At 42.5% G+C, this 19,618-nt stretch overlaps 1 long non-coding RNA gene across 1 annotated transcript; it reads right to left on the bottom strand.

Moving 5' to 3' along the window:
- Nucleotides 1-3,175: 3,175 nt before the first annotated feature.
- LOC105488999 (uncharacterized) lies at nt 3,176-18,455 on the bottom strand. Its single transcript, XR_003019675.2, has 3 exons — nt 18,278-18,455; nt 3,519-3,899; nt 3,176-3,377 (listed from the first exon to the last, which is right to left on the bottom strand). It is a non-coding gene; the product is annotated as an uncharacterized lncRNA (long non-coding RNA).
- Nucleotides 18,456-19,618: the final 1,163 nt, after the last annotated feature.

A 19,618-nucleotide genomic window follows, 5' to 3' on the forward strand; every position in this document is an offset into this window, starting at 1 on the left:
GCCCTGTTGTGCTATTTTGGTTATTATAATTAATTCTAAAAACTACATCTTATAGAAGATTCCCTAGTAACCGGGCACTCGGCTCAGGGCCTTACCCATGTAATCTGGTCATGGCAGGGCTCCTCCTTACCTGTTTGGCAGGGGTCTTCCTGCTTCCTCAAGAGGAGGGGAAGGGGAATCTGAGCCTTCAGTCTGAATGTCCCTCTGCCAGAGAAGTCATCTAGCTGGCCACCTCCTGCGGTGGTGGCAGGTTCCTCCAGCCCATGAAACACGGGGGACTTGTCTGCATCCACAGAATGCAGGAAACTGCCCAGTTAGTCCCTCTCTGCCACAAACCCTCCACCATTCAACAGACAGATGCCTTTGGGAGAGCTTCCGAAACTCCAGTGTAAATAAGGTCAGGCAGATCAGAATGTTCTGTAAAGTGTTATAAAACTGTAGAATAACAGCATCATCATCATCACCATCATTATAAAAGGATAGTGATAACATCTTAAGCTTGCCTCCTAGAGAGATCCAAGAACAATTACTTTATTTTTCTACTCTTTCTATTATATTTTTATTCTGTCTTTATGGTAGTACAATTTGCATATCATGAACAGGTTTTAAGTGTAATGTCTGTTGAATTTTGTTTATTATTTTTGAACTGACATAAAGTCAAATATATTTTAAAGTCCAATAAAATCAAATGGTTGTATTTTAACTAATATAAATATGTAGAGCTACAAATTTAATTATGACACACATTATGGATTAAATGGTCATGCCCCTCCCCCAAACGCATATGGTGAAGCTCTAACCTCAAATGTGACAATATTTGGAGATAAGGCCTTTATGGAGTTAATTAAGGTTAAATTAAGTCATAAGGGTGGGACCCTAATTCAATAGTGATAATGCCCTTATATAAAGAGGAAGAGACACCAAGAGCTCTCTCACTCATAAGCACAAAGAAAGAGGTCAACAAAAGAGGTTATGTAAGGACACAGAAAGAAGGTTTCCACCTACACAACACAAGAAGAGGCCTCAGAATGAAATCTACCATGCCAGCACCTTGATCTTGAGCTTCCCAGCCCCTAGAACTGGGAGGAATAAATGGCTACTGTTTAAGATACCCAGTCTATGGCATTTTTGTTACGGCAGCCTGAGCAGACTAAAACAATAGATTTTGGGCTCAGTTTAATAGTTACACTTGATAATATATGTAGGCAAACCACTTCTCCATTTTTTTTTTGTTTTGTTTTCTAATAGTGGCTTTTTGCCTATACTCTTTTAATCAATAGGGTGTTGACCCTGTGTACTGCAAATGATTTTTAATGTTTTTAAAGTGGCATTATAAATTGTTACATTTGTTTCTTTCTATCAGACACTGATCCAATAAATGTTTGAAAAGGTTGAATATTTGCAAAGATATTTTAGCTTAAATATGGACTTCTTTAAAGTCTGCTTGCAAATTGATTCCGTTTGCCAGCCACCATTTCAATCCTGTGGGTAGAAATATGACGAAAATGAGATTAAATCAAAAGCAAGGCCGAACTCACTGCAAATTTTCAAAACTGCATAAAAGACTCCCAAGCAAATATAACCAGAAATTAATTCCATATTATGCTATCTGGAATGATTTACAGATGAAATTGTGATTTCTATTATAGCTCAAGCCAAAGCATTAGAGTCTGATTGAATATATACCTAGCCAATGAATCAGACTTGAGGATGGCTTCTCTGAACACATACGAATGGAAAGTAGAAAGAATTAGGGAAGAAGTGAACTGGACCTGAAGCTCACTCTCAGCCTTCCTCCTCTCTCTGCTGCCCGGGAAGGCTGCTCCTGGGGGCCCCCGAGGTCATCCTTGGTTACTGAGTTCCCCACTCCCTTCCCCAGGCTCTGGCCCTTTCCTCCCTCATTCTCCCCATCAAACCTTACCTGCCTGGGGCCACTGGGCTCCGTCTTCCCATTAGGAAACTGATCTCTGCAGGATATGGATGTCACTGCTCTGGATGGCCTCCTTCCTGCCTGTCCCACATATGTGTACTGAAACAATGCGCTTGTAAAGAACATGCTTAAACCAAGGGATCATTTTGATGATGCCTATTCCAGTCTTTGGTCTCCAGCTGTATTGGTTTCATGGACCCAACATTCATCTTTATCAAGTTTGATTAAATTTTTTTCCACAGGAATATAATATCACAATACTCCCTTAAGGTTTGAGATCACTCAGGTAATCACCCTGGGTTACAGTAATACTAATGCCAATAGAAAGTAATCTTTAAGTATAAACTAAAACCTATTTGCACTTTGAAATCTAAATAAACCTGTTCTTTTCCTGTGTATTGTTAGTAGGTGTTATCATAGAGTTCCTAAAGTTGCCTTTGAGTAGAACAGGGAATAAATTTCTCCCAATGAAAGAATATTGAAGACTTAATCACTGTCCCACAATTCCCCAAAAGAGGCATTTCCCCTAAAGTTGAGCTTCCAAAAATGGGAATGCCCTAGAATGTATGATTGAAAAGAATTTTGATGTGAGACACACATTTTTCTGGAGGAACCTGTAGCTCTTCCTTGTTGGCAACCCCAAAGGCTGTGAATCCCAAGATAGCCTCTGGTTCGGGACTGTTTTGCCGTGGAGAAGAGAATGTGACATAAGGATGGCTGCCCGTCTCCTCTCTATGGGACAGTTAGACTCACCCCCAAAGAAAGGCATCAAATCCCCATGGTGCCCAGCCCCTGGTCACACCACAAAAGGACAGCAGGCTTCACAGGTCTCATCCCCTCTGGGAAATGACAACAGTGCTATCCCAGAAGGTGCTTCTCTCATGCTCACTTTGGAAGCCCGGCCCTTTCGTCACCTTGCTATAAAGTGAAATTCCCAGAAATGAGGATCTGTTTCTGAAATTCCATTAGAATCTCCACATAGGTTTGAATTCTAAAATGAGAGAAGAAAATCAGCTATGTCTGCTCTCGGTCTCAGCATCTGAATAGCTGCCTGCTGACTCATTCTGTAAATACAGGGGTTCATTCCCTTCTCTCTGAAATCTGCTCATATGCACCCAAAATTATTATTATCTATGTTCAATCACGGAAGTCGTACAAGCTGAAAGGCTGCCAGCACGGCCTCTGCCTTTCTCGATTTAAATAAATAGATCTGGCTTCGGGCAGGCTCTTCAACTGAGACACTCTCCAGATGTAAATGTTATTTTATTAAGATATAGGGTGACATAAAAATATTTGTAAAATCAATATATCTTGTTCAGCTTTAAAATCTGTGACAGGTCTTCAAGTAATCTCATTTTCACAGATCAAGTAGACTAGTCAGAAGTCTTGATGAATGTTGAAGGAGACATCATGGTAATTTACACTAGATTCACATTATATCTAGTTCCTATGTGCAAAGAAATGGAAATAAGTTTGTACAAATCCTCCCCCACCTCCATAACCTAAAACACAGGAGACACCTTTAACTAGATAATGTATTATTTCCAACAGGATGAGGACCAGCAGTACTTTCACCCTATTGACTTACCTTCAGCTTTTTGCTTGACTGAAGGGACTTCCTCATTAGAGTAGATGGCTATTCTTTGAAATGATCCTCTTCTTAACACAGTTCATTTTACATATCCTACTTTTCTTAAGAGTTTTCAATGCAACCCATCATCAAAGGGAAGGAGTTGATGAAAAGAAATGAAATTGAAACATGCACATGGGGAGAAGTGATTGAAAGTTCTTCATTTAAGGGATGGGCTCCTTTTCTCTTATTATACTGTGAAATCTGAAAACCTCTCTTGAAATTCTGGTCACTGTCTTCTGGACATCCCAAGGCGCACCATCTCCACAGTTCCTCCCTCCTAGACTATCCCATTCAGTGTGGCAAATGGAAAAAGGCTGAGACTCTTCTGGTGAGCAACTAAAAAGCACATCAAAGAAAGCAGATACAGCCCATGATCAAAATAGCACATAACTTCAGTTGGAACATGACTGACAGAAAGATCAATTAGACAATGCACACCAATCAAAGGTAAGTACCAATAGGTGTTATTGTACTAGAAAACAAACACAAAGGCTGAGACTTTCCGGTGTTTGGGAAACAGCCTCAATAAAAAGGATCTCAGGAATGGATTTGTCCCTCTATCCTTCCTTCCACCTCTTCAACTGAGCCTCCACTACATGCTGGGCACTGTGCCAAAGGCCGGCAACTCAGAAATGAAGAAGCTTGGTTCCTGCCCTCAAGTACCTTATAGTCCAAGGTGGTGGTGGACGTGGGTGGGGAGGGGCGTTGTTGAGGGAAGACAAAGAAACGTGCAGTGAAGTGTACCAGAAGACGGGGTGTAGGCTGCTGATGGAGCATGAAGGAGGAAGGAGACAAGTAATCTGGGAGTTCAGGAAAGGATGTATCCCAGATAGAGGTGATGTCCAGGCAGAGCCTGGAAAGATGAATAATAATAAGAGCAAGCAGTACAAGAAGATACGGGCCAGGAGTGGCGGCTCACGCCTATAATCCCAGCACTTTGGGAGGCGGAGGTGGGAGGTCACTTGAGGTAAGGAGTCAGGGGTGCTGGCGGAACACTTGAGGTCAGGAATTCGAGACCAGCCTGGCCAACATGGTGAAACTCCATCTCTACTAAAAATACAAAAACTAGCCAGGCATGGTGGTGCATGCCTATAATCCTAGCTACTCAGGAGGCTGGGGCAGGAGAATCGTTTGAACCAGGGAGGCGGAGGTTGTAGTGAGCCAAGATCGTGCCATTGCATTACATTGCAAAGGGGATTGCAGGGAGTCTTCATCTCAAAAAAAAAAAGATACAGCAGACACTGCTGCCATCTATATGCACTTTCAGATATATTAATTTGTTTCATTCTCTCAAGACCCTGTGTGTAGATGTCAGTACTATCTCCATTTCATGATGCACAGAGAGATCAAGTAATTTGCCCAAGTCAAGCAGCTACCGCGTGGCTGAGCTGGAGTTTAAAGCCAGGCATTCAGTGACAGCATTCATCCTCATAACCACGATGCTAAGAGTTTGCCAGACAGGTGGGAAGCAACATTTTTGGAAGAGGGTCAGGGCCATAGGTTTTGTGAAGTGACAGAGCATGACATTCAGCGTCAGTAGAACTTAAAGACCCAAGTTTTGGCAAGTAGAGGAAATCTGAACCTTAGTTGTAGCTTCTAGAGGCAGGCTAAGAGCACCCTGGGCACATGTAGTGGTGACCAGGGGGACTCGCGGCCATCAAATCAGCATGATGTGCTGTTTATTTCTCCCAAAGACTCAGGAGGGGAGAGCTTTGATGCTTTTTTCTCATATCAGATAACTTTAAAATGCAGTTTTATGATATAGAATACGATATAAAATTACCATGACATTTTTCCTTATTTCTTATTCCATTTGATATATGATTTAAATTGTTTCTTTAATGTATTTATTTATACGAAATAAAACAACTCATGGTTATATAAATTATTTCTCTTCCTGAAATTCCTTCATTCTTGCTTGCCCAAGATAATACCTCTGTCCATGCTTAGACAACTAGATATTGATGCATGTGGGCAAAATTGGGGTGTTTTGCTGTTTGTTTATACAGATATGGAAGCAATGCACTCTTTATTCCATGGTTTGCTTTGCGCACTTAATAATACCTCATGGACAACCCTCTAGCATCATCTGCATCATCTCATTGAGAATCACACAGTAGTCCATACAGTCACTTTTGTACCATTCCCCTACAGATGGATGGTTTCCAGATTCTGCCTCTTCAAGCAAAGCTGAAACAAATACTTCTGTCTATACATTTCTCCCTCCTCTGCATTTAGGCTTTAAAAATTGTACAGTGGTTACTGGACCTTTTTTTTTTTTTTTTGACAGAGTCTTGCTCTGTCACCCGGGCTGGAGTGCAGTGGCACAATCTCTGCTTACTGCAAGCTCTGCCTCCCAGGTTCAAGCAATTCTCCTGTCTCAGCCTCCCAAGTAGCTGGGACTACAGGCACCCACCACCACACACGGCTAATTTATATATTTTTAATAGAGACGGGGTTTCACCATGTTGGCCAGGATGGTCTCAATGTCTTGACCTCATGATCCGCCCACCTTCACCTCCCACAGTGCTGGGATTACAGGGATGAGCCACCACGCCTGGCCAGTTATTGGACTTTTTACCAAAGGCCCACTTCTACCTTCAAGGGAAATGACTCCCTAGAATTTGCTCCTAAAAGCAAATGGTCTGTTCAGGCCTAAAATTTCAAATTGTGTTCAATAGTCTACTTTTTACAGGACACTGTTTCCCTAGAAGACGGCATGAAACAATTTCCAGAAAATGTAAACTCCAGTCTTCATGGTTAATTTCCTCCACCTACCTAATTTGCACCACTGAAACAAAGCTTTTCTAAAACCACTAATCAGAAGGTCTTATGTTGTTTTCTATTCAACCATAGCCTTGTAAAATAACAGTTGAAATGTCAAAGAAATCCCGAGTTCACCGCAGGTGTTCCTAGACTGGGCTGTTAAGTCGTGACAGTCAACATGAGAGGACCAAGGAAGGCAGGAACCCAGAGCTCAGGCGGAGGGGCCAGGCCAGATTCGGAAGAGCTGAGCGCTCTTTTTTGTATGAGCCTGGATCTCGCTCTGTTGCCAGGTTGCAGTGCAGTGGCACAATCGCAGCTCACTGCAGCCTCGGACTTGAGCTCAAGCTATCCTCCCAGCTCAGCACCCTGAGTGGCTGGGACTACAGATGCACCACCACACCCGGCTAAGGTGCTCTTTTGATTGCCCCTCTCTAGTATTTAAGCTGTTTTCATCTGGAATTGATTCTATTTGTCAAGGAAGACTAAAACCAAATAGAAAGTGCCTGAGTTCTGCTTTCTCCAAGCCTCTTGCAGCAGCTCTCCCTGTTCAGCAGTCAGGGCCCACTCTCAGTTCCTTATCCCCAACCTTTTGTCACTGCTCTGCCCTCACCACCCACCTGCCTCCCTTGCAGTTTCAACAACTCCCTCTTCCCGACAACCCCCACCCCTCTCCCCCAAGGCTATCCACCCCCAACCTCTATTGCCCCCTCATAAGTGTGAGCTCCCTGAGGACAGGAACGTCATCCGTGTGGCTCCCACCACATCCCTGGTGCCCTGCACTGGGTCTGCTTCACAGAAACACACACGTAAGGACACAGATGGCCTCAGGCAGGTCACGTCACGCACACCTCCTGCCGCGGGCCAGACACTGTTCCAAGAGTTTCACACATGTCATTTTGTTTAATTCTTAAAACCACCCTCTAGGATAGACACCAATCATGTCCTTTCTGTAAGTATGGAAGCTGAGATAAGGCCCCATGATTGTAACCATGGGGTCCTCTCATCAGTCAAACACACTCCTTTGATCTGACTTATAATGACTATAAGTGGCTTCTCCAGGCTCTTCAGCCGCTCCCACAACCTGCAGCGCATTTTGGGTTTTGGCCTCTCTGATGCAGGTCTTTCTTATGCCTTCTGTGCTCGTTACTGGCTTCTATCTTGATTGCATCCTTTTTGCAGCAGTTTCATAACTGCCCCTGTGGAGTTAGAGCTCATTAGAGAGCTGCCGGTGCAGCCACTCTGTTGGAGGGGATGAGTGGAGGTGTCTCTCTGTTATTTTCAGTAAGCTCGAGCTGTAAAGACACCGTCTGAGTCCCAGGGACTCAGTGCATCTGGTCAATTGGAGGCTGCCTCTTCCAAAACCCTGGGCCATGGAACCGGTAGTGTCCATCTTTCCCCTGAATTTTCAGAAATGAGCATATTAATCCTTTGGGATACAGGGAGGGCCTGTCAAGGGGTTGGGGGCAAGGGGAGGGAGAGCATTAGGACAAATACCTAATGCATGTGGGGCTTAAAAACTAGATGACGGGTTGATAGGTGCAGCAAACCACCGTGGCACATGTATACCTATGTAACAAACCTGCACATTCTGCACACGTATACCAGAACTTAAAGTAAAATAAAATAAAATAAAATAAAGAAATGAACATTCTAAGGCCAGGCACGGTGGAACATGCCTATAATCCCAGCACTCTGGGAGGCCGAGGCGGGTGGGTCACCTGAGGTCAGGAGTTCAAGACCAATCTAACCAACATGGCGAAACCCTGTCTCTACTAAAAACACAAAAACTAGCTGGGTGTGGTGGCAGGTGCCTGTAATCCCAACTACTCAGGAGGCTGAGGCGGGAAAATTGCTCGAACCTGGGAAGCAGAGGTTGCAGTGAGCTGAGATCATGCCACTGTACTCCTGCTTGGGCGACGGAGCGAGACTTTGTCAAAAAAAGAGAGAATATGAGAGAGAGAGAAAGAGAGAGAGAAGAAAGACAGAAAGAGGGAAGGCAGGAAGGCAGCAAGGCAGGAAGGCAGCAAGGCAGCAAGGCAGGACGGCAGCAAGGCAGGAAGGCAGGAAGGAAGGAAGGAAGGAAAGAAGGAAGGGAGGGAGGGAAGGAAGGAAGGAAGAGAGAGAGAGAAAGGAAGGAAGGAACAAAGAGAGAGAGAGAGAAAGAAAAAGAAAGAAAGAAAGAAAGAAAGAAAGAAAGAAAGAAAGAAAGAAAGAAAGAAAGAAAGAAAGAAAGAAAGAAAGAGAGAAAGAAAGAAAAAGAGAGAGAGAAAAAAAGCATTCTACACATTTAGAGTTCAGTGAAAATTGTTCATATCTGAATCTCCCCGCCAGTCAGCACACTCTTTCTCCCAAGGTGGTCACAAGTAGCACTGTATGCACTTGGTCATTTACATGTATTGACGGGAGCAGTTTCCCTAGTTCTTCCTGTGTCCTCTGGAAAATGACATTGTCAGCAAGCGAAGATAGGAATTTTCTGGAGGTCTGCTGTAAAGGGAGTGATGGCCCGTCACCTTGACCAACCCCCTAGTGCTGCTATCCCTGCCCTGGGCCTGTTTTGTGAGCTGTATCTGAGGCACATGCCATTTTCTCTGTCTTACCACAGGAGCAGTCATGTCCCCACCCCTGGCCACAATCACTGCTATTCATCTCCTGCCACAGTTTTGCCTCTTAAAGGATGTGTGACTACCCTCTCCCATGCCTCACCATCCCCCATACACATACACACAGAGGCCAAATTACACAGCAGAGGAGTGATGGCGGACACGGCCATGCTTGCAAGATTCCTTCCTATATTTTCTTTTTCTCTTTGCTCACCTAGTTTCAAACTTTACTGTGCTACGGTCTCTCTTCCCTTCCCCCTGCAACTCTGCACACAGACACACACACACACACACACAGACACACACACATGCACCCACACACACAGACACCTACCCTACTAGAAGCAATTCTTGGCCACACTTTCCCAGAGCTTAGAGCAGTGCACAGGGCATGGGTGTAGCCCCAGGCAGACAGAACTCTGCTCACGACAGTTCAACTTCACTTCCTACAATACGTCCCTCTTCAGCATTGGGCCCTCAAAAACATCCCACCAGGACCTACAAATCTAGGACCTGCCCTTAGGGACATCTCTAACCAAAGGTGTACTCTCTTTGTCTCTCTCTCTGTCTGTCTCCCTCTCTCTGTCTCTCTCTCTGTGTCTATCTCTGTCTCTTTCTCTCTGTCTCTGTCTCTGTCTCTCTTTCTGTCTCTCTGTATGTCTCTGTCTGTGTGTGTGTCTCTCCATCTGTGTGTGTGTGTGTGTGTGTGTGTGTGTGTGTGTGTCTGTCTGTCTCTCTCTCTCTCTTTCTTTCTCTGTCTCTGTCTCTCACGGCCCCGTCACTCTCAGGCTCACACTTTCCTGTGCAGATGCGTCTCCTGCCCTCGTTTCTTCCCTCGTTTACTGACAGTCAGTGACTGCCTACTCTGCTGCAGGCCCTCACTCCATCACTGGTCTTACAAACCTGTTCAAGAGATGGAAGACAACAGCAACTAATAATAAAAATAAAATTCTAAGTCCTGTACCTGAAATACAAACTGTTAGCTATTTGAAAACAGAGCAGGAAGCGATCATTTCCACTTGGCCTGTGAGAGAAGGCTGTGGTGAAGTACTGACATGTGAGTTGGGTCTTGAAGGATGTGTAGGAGTTTCCCAGCAAAGGACAGGAAGGGCATTCCAGGGAGAGGAGGCTACATAAGTAAAACTCAATGAGAAGGGCGTGACATGAAAATAATAAGGGCCTGTGTGGCTACAGTATGGGAGGTAGGGGCAGGGGGTGGCTTTTGTTTACCAGGGTAAAGTCTAAACTTTAGTGTGTAGACAGTGAGAATTCACCAAATTTTTTTTTTTTTTTTTTTTTTTTTTTTTTTTGAGAAGGAGTCTAGCTCTTGTCACCCAGGCTATAATGCAATGACTCGATCTCAGCTCACTGCAAACTCTCTCTTCCAGGTTCAAACAATACCTGGGATTGCAGGCATGCACCACTACACCTGGCTAATTTTTGTATTTTTAGTAGAAACAGGGTTTCACCATGTTGCCCAGGCTGATCTCAAACTCCTGACCTCAGGCGATCTACCCACCTCAGCCTCCCAAAGTGCTGAAACTGGAGGCGTGAGCCACCATGCCCAGCCAACCAAACTTTCTTGAATTAGGGAAATGGCATTATTACATCTGGGTTTCAGAAAACAGATAACTCAATACTGTATATAAAACAGATTCCAAAGGGGAAATTTAGGGGGCAGATGGCAGCACACCAGCTACTTTTTACCAGGTATGTTGAATTGATTAGGCTATCCTTTCCTTTGTTTTGCTTCAAATCTTCGTTATTCTTGGGAACTCATATAACTACCCTGCACTATGAAAATCGCTTCACTTGTTTCATATATTCACCTGTTCAGTATGTAGACATAGAGGCCTCTGACACCATTGGTTTTAGTTCTGCCTCTCGTCATTGTTTTCTCCAGAAACCTCGCTTACTCATACTTATTTCCAAACGATACTTGCTGTCCCCATAGTAGCCAGCTTTCATCGGCTCTTCAAGGATTTATACTCCCTCTTTCTCCATTTTCATTTTAAATCCCACTCAATGCACAGCTCTGTCACTGTGAGTCAGTTGTTTGCCAAGTCAACTCTTTCCTTTTGCCGGGTGCCTCCAGGAGATGCGGTACCGAAATCAACTGTAGAGATGACTGTAAATGTGGACACCTCAGACTCCAGGTCAGGCCATCACCTGAGATCTGTTGAGCTAACAATTCACTAGCATTGGTCAGTTCTCACCACATGACAAGATTCACATTTCTTCTTGGTTTGGTGCCAGCCTCCACCCTATCCTTCCTTTTCATAAGTCTCTGGAGGAAGCTGGACTCCAGGGGCGAGCATTAGAGGAGGTGGAAAGATGGTCATCACCCCATATGACCTGGCTTGTGACTCCCACTGGGACAAACTTAAGAAGAAATAAATTGTAGCTCTAGCGTTTCAAGCTAGAGAAGAGATTTGCTTTTTAAATAAAACAATGATAGAATTTTGGACCCAATCATGTTTTCCTTCTTGTTTCCTTGAAAATTACTTCCTGCATAATTCTATGGCAGCCCGTGGACCCATGGCAGTTCCACACACAAGTCCTGTCAATTTCGGAAGTCTTTCCTTTCTGCCAACAGCTTCAGTGCTGGGATTAGCACATCATTCATCAAATAAGATGGGAGAATGGTCTCCCCACAGGAACCTCTGCTCTTGAATTCCTAAACTCATCTCATTTATAAAGAGTTAAGCACTCGTGGCATAACTTGTGACCGATCCAAAAAGACTTTAGCTGTACTTTGTTAAAACATGTACCGTATTTAAAATCTAAAAGTATTACGAAACTCAGTCTCTAGAAAAATCATTGTACTACCTTACTAATTCTATTTTTTTTTTATGGGAATTGCACTAATTCTTAAACCAGCAAGCAAGGAATGAATTAATGTACAAGAACTATTGAATGGAACATGATTTTCTTTTCTTGTTTTGTTTTCCTTTTTTAAAACAAAAAATATAAGGAATAATTTATCCTTAAGGATATTTTCTTGAGATTACTTCTATTCAATTTCTTAGAGACTTCCAGGATACGCAGATACTTGAGCTATAGACCTGAAAAGAAACAAGCAATAAAATTTTTTTAAAAATTATTTATTAATTATACTTTAAGTTCTAGGGTACATGTGCATAACGTGCAGGTTTGTTACATATGTATACTTGTGCCATGTTGGTGTGCTGCACCCATCAACTCGTCAGCACCCATCGACTCGTCATTTACATCAGGTATAACTCCCAATGCAATCCCTCCCCCCACCCCCCTCCCCATGCTAGGCCCCGGTGTGTGATGTTCCCCTTCCCGAGTCCAAGTGATCTCATTGTTCAGTTCCCACCTATGAGTGAGAACATGCGGTGTTTGGTTTTCTGTTCTTGCGATAGTTTGCTGAGAATGATGGTTTCCAGCTGCATCCATGTCCCTACAAAGGACACAAACTCATCCTTTTTTATGGCTGCATAGTATTCCATGGTGTATATGTGCCACATTTTCTTAATCCAGTCTGTCACTGATGGACATTTGGGTTGATTCCAAGTCTTTGCTATTGTGAATAGTGCTGCAATAAACATACGTGTGCATGTGTCTTTATAGCAGCATGATTTATAGTCCTTTGGGTATATACCCAGTAATGGGATGGCTGGATCATATGGTACTTCTAGTTCTAGATCCTTGAGGAATCGCCATACTGTTTTCCATAATGGTTGAACTAGTTTCCAATCCCACCAACAGTGTAAAAGTGTTCCTATTTTTCCACATCCTCTCCAGCATCTGTTGTTTCCTGACTTTTTAATGATTGCCATTCTAACTGGTGTGAGATGGTATCTCATTGTGGTTTTGATTTGCATTTCTCTGATGGCCAGTGATGATGAACATTTTTTCATGTGTCTGTTGGCTGTATGAATGTCCTCTTTTGAGAAATGTCTGTTCATATCCTTTGCCCACTTTTTGATGGGGTTGTTTGGTTTTTTCTTGTAAATTTGTTTGAGTTCTTTGTAGGTTCTGGATATTAGCCCTTTGTCTGATGATTGGATTGCAAAAATTTTCTCCCATTCTGTAGGTTGCCTGTTCACTCTGATGGTAGTTTCTTTTGCTGTGCAGAAGCTCTTTAGTTTAATGAGATCCCATTTGTCAATTTTGGCTTTTGTTGCCGTACAAGCAATGAAATTTAAAAGGGCAGGCCGGACACGGTGGCTCATGCCTATAATCCCAGCACTTTGGGAGGCCGAGGCGGGTGTATTACCTGAGGTCGGGAGTTTGAGACCAGCCTGACCAACATGGAGAAACCCCATCTCTACTAAAAATACAAAATTAGCCAGGCGTGGTGGCACATGCCTGAAATCCCAGCTACTTGGGAGGCTGAGAGCAGAAGAATCTCTTGAACCCAGGAGGTTGCTGTGAGCTGAGATCGCGCCATTGCACTCCAACCTGGGCAACAAGAGTGAAACTCTGTCTCAAAAAAATAAAAAAGACGGCAGAGTTCTGTGTGCATCTTCTAAGGCTGAGCATGGAAGTCCTCAAAAGGGGACATTGTGGTTGGTGGACTATGGTAGATTGAGTTATTAGCATTAATACTTACCCATTCCTACACCAATCCTGTCTTTATTTAAAACTTTGGTATTTTGCTCATCCCAAATGTTTTTGCATTAACTTTGGTTTTTAAAAATATTTCATATTAATTATTTACCTTGATTAAATATGTTGATGCCCCTTAAACTTTTCATTGAAGACAAGTATTTGCTCATCTCACCCTGGTCTTCGTACTGCTCACACCCTTTGCCATGTGATTTTGGAGTTCCTCCACTCACCAGACAGAATATATTTCTCCTCCTTTTGACTTTGAGGTTAGTCATGTGACTGGTGTTGGCCAATAAAACGAGAAGGGATGATGTGTCACTTCCACTTGCCCTATTTCTTTTCCACTCTTACCATGAAAAGAATTTGCCTTTGGTCCCACGAGAAGCTATATGGAGCAGAGAAGGAGATTTACAGGGAGCAAAGGCAGCCCAGCTAAGCTCTATCAGGTACACTCAGCCTAGACCAGCCAAGACACGGAGACCTGAGCTAAATCAATACTTACCATTGGGATTTTTTCACTGTTTGTTTCACAGGAATGGATTACACATACCAACATATCAACAACAATTATTTCACCCTGGCTGGTTCGTGTGAGTTAATCCTGGTAATCCTGTTCCCTTTCCCCTTGTCAGTACTTGGCTGAGGAAGGGAGATGTCTAGGCCCACTGGGTCCAATGAAACGTAAAAGAGATTTGCTGGAGTCTTCAGGGAAAATTATTTCTTTCTTTTATGTGATATGCCAAGATATACTCTCTTATTCTCTTTCTTTCTTCTTTGTGAATAAGAAAGAATGTAGTTTTGACCAGGTGCAGTACCTCAGCCTGTAATACTGGCATTTTGGGAGACCGAGACGGGCAGATCACTTGAGGTCAGGAGTTTGAGATCAGCCTGGCCAATACGGTGAAACCCCGTCTCTACTAGAAACCACACAACCATCAAAAATTAGCAGGGCGTGGTGACACAAGCCTGTAATCCCAGCTACTCGGGAGGCTGATGTAGGAGAATCACTTGAACCCGGGAGGCAGTGGTGGCAGTGAGCCGAGATTGCACCACTGCACTCCAGCCTGGGTGACAGAGCAAGACACTCTCAAAAAAAAAAAAAAAAGAAAAGAAAAAAGAAAAAAGAAAGCCCTGCGCGGTGGCTCATGCTTCTAATCCCAGCATTTTGGGAGGCCGAGGGGGCGGATCACAAAGTCAAGAGATAGAGCCCATCCTAGCCAACATGGTGAAACCCCCTCTCTGCTAAAAATACAAAAACTTAGCTGGGTGTGGTGGCATGAGCCTGTAATCCTAGCTACTTGGAAAGCTGAGGCAGGAGAATCACCTGAACCCAGGAGGCGGAGGTTGCAGTGAGCCGAGATTGCACCACTGCACTCCAGCCTGGGCTACAGAGCAAGACTCCGTCAAAAACAAAAAAAGAAAAGAAAGAAGAGAAAAGAAAAGAAAAGAAAAGAAAAGAAAAGAAAAGAAAAGAAAAGAAAGGGAAAGAAAAAGAAAGAAAGAAAGAAAGAAAGAAAGAAAGAAAGAAAGAAAGAAAGAAAGAAAGAAAGAAAGAAAGAAAGAAAGAAAGAAGCATGCAGTTCTGATGGCCAAATACACCCACACAAAGACCTCCAGGGGAATAAGCCTGAGAACAAAGTCATCTATAGAGGAGTACAGAGCTGTGGCAATTACAGGAGAGTAAGGCAGAAGGCTTGGTAGAACCATATGAAGCCTGACCAGCCTCTGAGTTTTCACGCATGTGATTTGGTGCATGTCTTTATGGTTTAAGCCAGTTTGAGCTGGGCTTCTGTTTCTTGCCACTGAAAGCCCTCTAGCCGATTTGGGTCATATGACTGTTTCTGAACTCACTTCAGGACCCTCTCTCCACATTATTCCAAGTTAATAGGCAACTACTGTGTGATCTGAAAGAGCATTCAGACATAAGGCTCATGGTCGTGATTGTCAGTTCCACAGTCCTTCCCTCACAGGGAGCTTCACATGGCTTTCTGCCTGCATTCCAGATAGTGTCTCTTCCTCCCTCAATGGGACCATAATTATACATATCACTTCTCACTTTTCCCCATGATATCTCTACTTTAAAATGGGCAAGAAAGGGAATAGTGAAATCAATTGAGGTATTTTCATATGATGGAATGTCATAAATCCATTGAAAATAATTTATGTATTAATTCAGCAAATATTTCCTTAGCACTTACTCTGTTCCAGGGACTGTACTATAGAAGAATGCCTGATAATATGGAAAATGTTAGATATAGACTATACAAAATTCTAGCTATAAAATGTAATTACTGTATCTAATTTAGATGATATTTAGATGAGACTTTGGACTTTAGATCTTAAAGTTGTTGCTAGAATAAGTTAAGACTTTTGAGGCTGTCAAGATGGAATAAATGTATTTTGCATGGAAGAAGGACATGAATTTTGGGGGACCTGGGGCAAAACGCTATGGACTAATTGTTGATATCTCTTAAAATCCATGTTGACACCCTAACCCCCAGTGTAATGGTATTTGGAGGTGGAGCCTTTGGAAGGTAATTATGTTTAGATGAGGTCATGAGGGCAGGGCCCTGTGATGGACTGGTGCCCTTAGAAGAGGGAGAGACACTAGAGCTCACTCTCCATCAGGAAAAGACATAGCAAGAAGTCTGCAAGCCAGGAAGAGGCCCTCACCAGGAAATGAATCTGCTTGCACCTTAATCTTAAACCTCCCATCCTCTAGAACTGTGAGAAATAAATGTCTGTTGATTAAGGAAACAAACAAAACACAACATAATTACAATACAATCAAATCTGTGAAAAAGGAGTGTGTGTGTGTGTGTGTGTGCGCGCCTGTGTGTGTATACCTACAAAGAAAATAAGACTAAAAAGCTATTCTAAAAATATTAATAAGAGTTATCTCCGAATTTTGGCAGAATGTGCAATTTGGTGCTTCTTTGTATTTTTCCAGATTTATCATATTTCCTATAATAACATGTTACTTCTGTAAATAGGAAAAATGCCCAACAAAATAAATTATGCTAGTGTCTTTGATAAATCTAATAAATCTTGAAGTGTTTGTATTTTAGATTGATTAGATAGTATAATTATGTAATTTATTTCTTCTTTCAATGGGCCTTGATGTTTAACATATATTTACACAAAATTGCTATGTATATGAGATAGAAAGGAATTATTTTTAAGTAATCAAGAACTCATATTTACATTTAGAATTGCCTCTCTTTTCATGCCAGATGTAAAATTTGGAAAGAGAAAGAAAAACCAGGCAGTCATTGCAGACCATGTATATAACTGAGTCCTCCTCAAAAACCTCTCAGTATACTTTCAAGAGGGCAGGAAAAAGGAGAAAAAGAGAGCGTGTCATGAGACCCAGTTCTCTGGGGGCTCAAGAATGAGTTAAACTAACTCCTTCCACTCTGCTAGCAGGGAAGAGCTGACTGTACCTTCAAACCTCTGATCAACCAGTATGTGAAAACCCACATACTGAGACACTTCCAGAAAAGAGCTGGTTACTATTAAAAAGAAGGAAAGTTAATTTTAAAAAAAGGAAGTGCAAAGGAAGAGGAAACATTTTACAATTTTCATTGCAAAATGACAATACAATAATTCATCTTAAAATATTATACAATAACTTCATCTCAAAACAATAACACAGTAATTCTGTTGTACTACTAGAGGGCATTGGAGTAAAAGAAATATATTAGAATTATATGGATGGAATGTATACTTGCATATAGAATTTAATATTTATAAACTGTATACATTCAGAATTATAAACTATATTAATTTTGCTTACTCTTTCACATACATCATTGCATTAGATTCTCACAACCTTCTTGTGTGGTACTTAACACAAATGTTCTCCCCTTTCTTTATATGAAGAAAAGACCCATGGAAGCAGGGTAGTATTCAGGCCCAAGCCTTATGTGGTCAGGGGATAACTCAAATATATTTTTCATGCTGATGAGATACAGAAATATCTCATTTGCCTTCTTTTTAATATGTTTATTGAACTAGAGAAATTGATTACGCTGGATAAAATTTTCCACACATGGAAAAGCACCCAGTGCAGTTCCTGCATTTGGTGGATGTTCCCAAAATATAAGATGACTGACATGTACTTGATCTTAATAAGGAACAGACTTCTTTAGAAAATTACAGCCTTTATATTAGAGTTATCATTACTCTTTGCTTTGCTCAAAACTCGCCTACATGCTGCTGAAGGATTGCATCCCAGGGGATAAAAAACTTTGTCTCAAATATCAGAGGACTTGAGGTCAAAACCTCCTAAAGGTAGCAATTTATCTCTTTCTTTATAATCAAGTCAGTATAAATTAATTTGGACCATAGTTTTAAAGAAAACCAATCTGATCCCGAACAGTTCACGTGTAAAATGAAAAAGAGTAAAGCTAGAAACCACACAACCATCTAAAATTTTTCCTGCTAAGAAAATTGCCACAGTCAGAGTGGTTGGTTTGCTGCTGAAAAACAAGCTGGGTTGGGTTTAGTGAAGATTGACTCTTCCTTTCAACAGACATTGTCTCTGGCTGTGAAGTTCACATCTTAACAACACCCAGTAAGCATGTCCATGGAAAGTAAAAAGTTCAATAAATCATTCAGCTGTTTTCAAATACTCAGAATACATGGACTCAGGAAGACCCACTGTCTTGGCAGTTGTGTGAATTTTTCACATTTCCACCCGATAAAGCTCTTGGGAAAAAGTTTCCTCTTCTCTGGGAACCTGGGAACGTGGTATTCTGCACCTACCTGTGTGTGGAATAGGCATAAACTTTGTCTGCCAGATGGGAAAAAGCCTTCTAGAAACTAGGATCCGTGCTTCTTTAAAATGACTCTGCTTTTTCTCCACTGAGATCCTCCGTGTATGGACTGAATGCAGCTGAAGGAGGCTGGCCTGCCAGGCTTTCAGGGAGCTTTCAGGCTGAGCCAGTCAGGGTGGACCATGAACCTCCGGCCTCAGAATCTTGTCAATGATGCCAATAATTAGAATTATGTCAATAATGTCAGTAATGCTAATAATAATAATGCTTGTCAATCATACAGATCCTTGGGGCTCATCTCAGACCTTTCTAATCAGAATCTCTGGGGGCATAGCCTTGGAATCTGCATTTTAACAAGCTCCCGTTTACTCCCCTGAAGTTTGGGCAGCACTGATCTCATAGCTCCTGGGGGAGCTAGATAAGCACAAGCGAGGACAAGTGAATGCAACTCTAAAAAAGAGCTCTGGCTCCATCAAAGTGGATGGAGCGATGACGGACACACAGACTGGTCAGGAAAAAATGCTAGACAGAGAGAAGTTCAAACAGTGGGGAGTGGCGAAGAAGCAAGCTTTTGCCCACATGAGAGAAAGTGTAGCTCCCCATCCAGTCCACGCTATTATAGCAACTAGGGAGGTCAATATAGCGGAGGAAGACCTTCAGCAGCTGTGTTTGTGGCTAGGCCCACAGGTCATGATGCAGGCTGGGATTTGCCCCTTCTACAGCTAGAGAGTCTGGGGATCCCACAGGAGCAGTAAGGCCACACAGCGGTGTTGTGCGCATGAACCGAAGGCAGTGAGTCTCTACTCTTATTGGTGTGCCCGTTAGTGTTTAACAATAGGCTCTCCAGGGACAAATGACTTACAGCATTTGCCACTTTCTATGGTGTAAATACTTCCACCGTGGCTAATTTCAAGCCATTCAGTGATGTCACTGAACATGAATTTAGGAAAATATAGACACACAATGGCTCTCACATGCCAGAGTGAGCCCCCTCCAGTGCATGGCTGCCTACACACACCACATTCCTCACATAAATACACTTTTACTTTTGTATTATTTTGTCATTCTCACACTCCTGTACCTAAGGGAAGAAGACTGTTCCTCCTGTCCAATAACTGAACATACAACTATTCTTTGCTAATCATGCATTTGCTCAGAAGCATCCATTTTTATACAAAAGATAATTTTTCCCTGAGTTAAGTAAAAAGTTTTGCATTGAGAAAATGTTAATCACTGTTAACCTATCTCTTTTCAGTCTGATAAAGAAATTACCATATGCCTATATTGTATATGAGCAGATTAATCTCACTCCCTTCCCAAAAGACATTCA

This window comes from Macaca nemestrina, chromosome 5 (assembly GCF_043159975.1).
Source record: "Macaca nemestrina isolate mMacNem1 chromosome 5, mMacNem.hap1, whole genome shotgun sequence".
Lineage (NCBI taxonomy): Eukaryota > Metazoa > Chordata > Mammalia > Primates > Cercopithecidae > Macaca > Macaca nemestrina.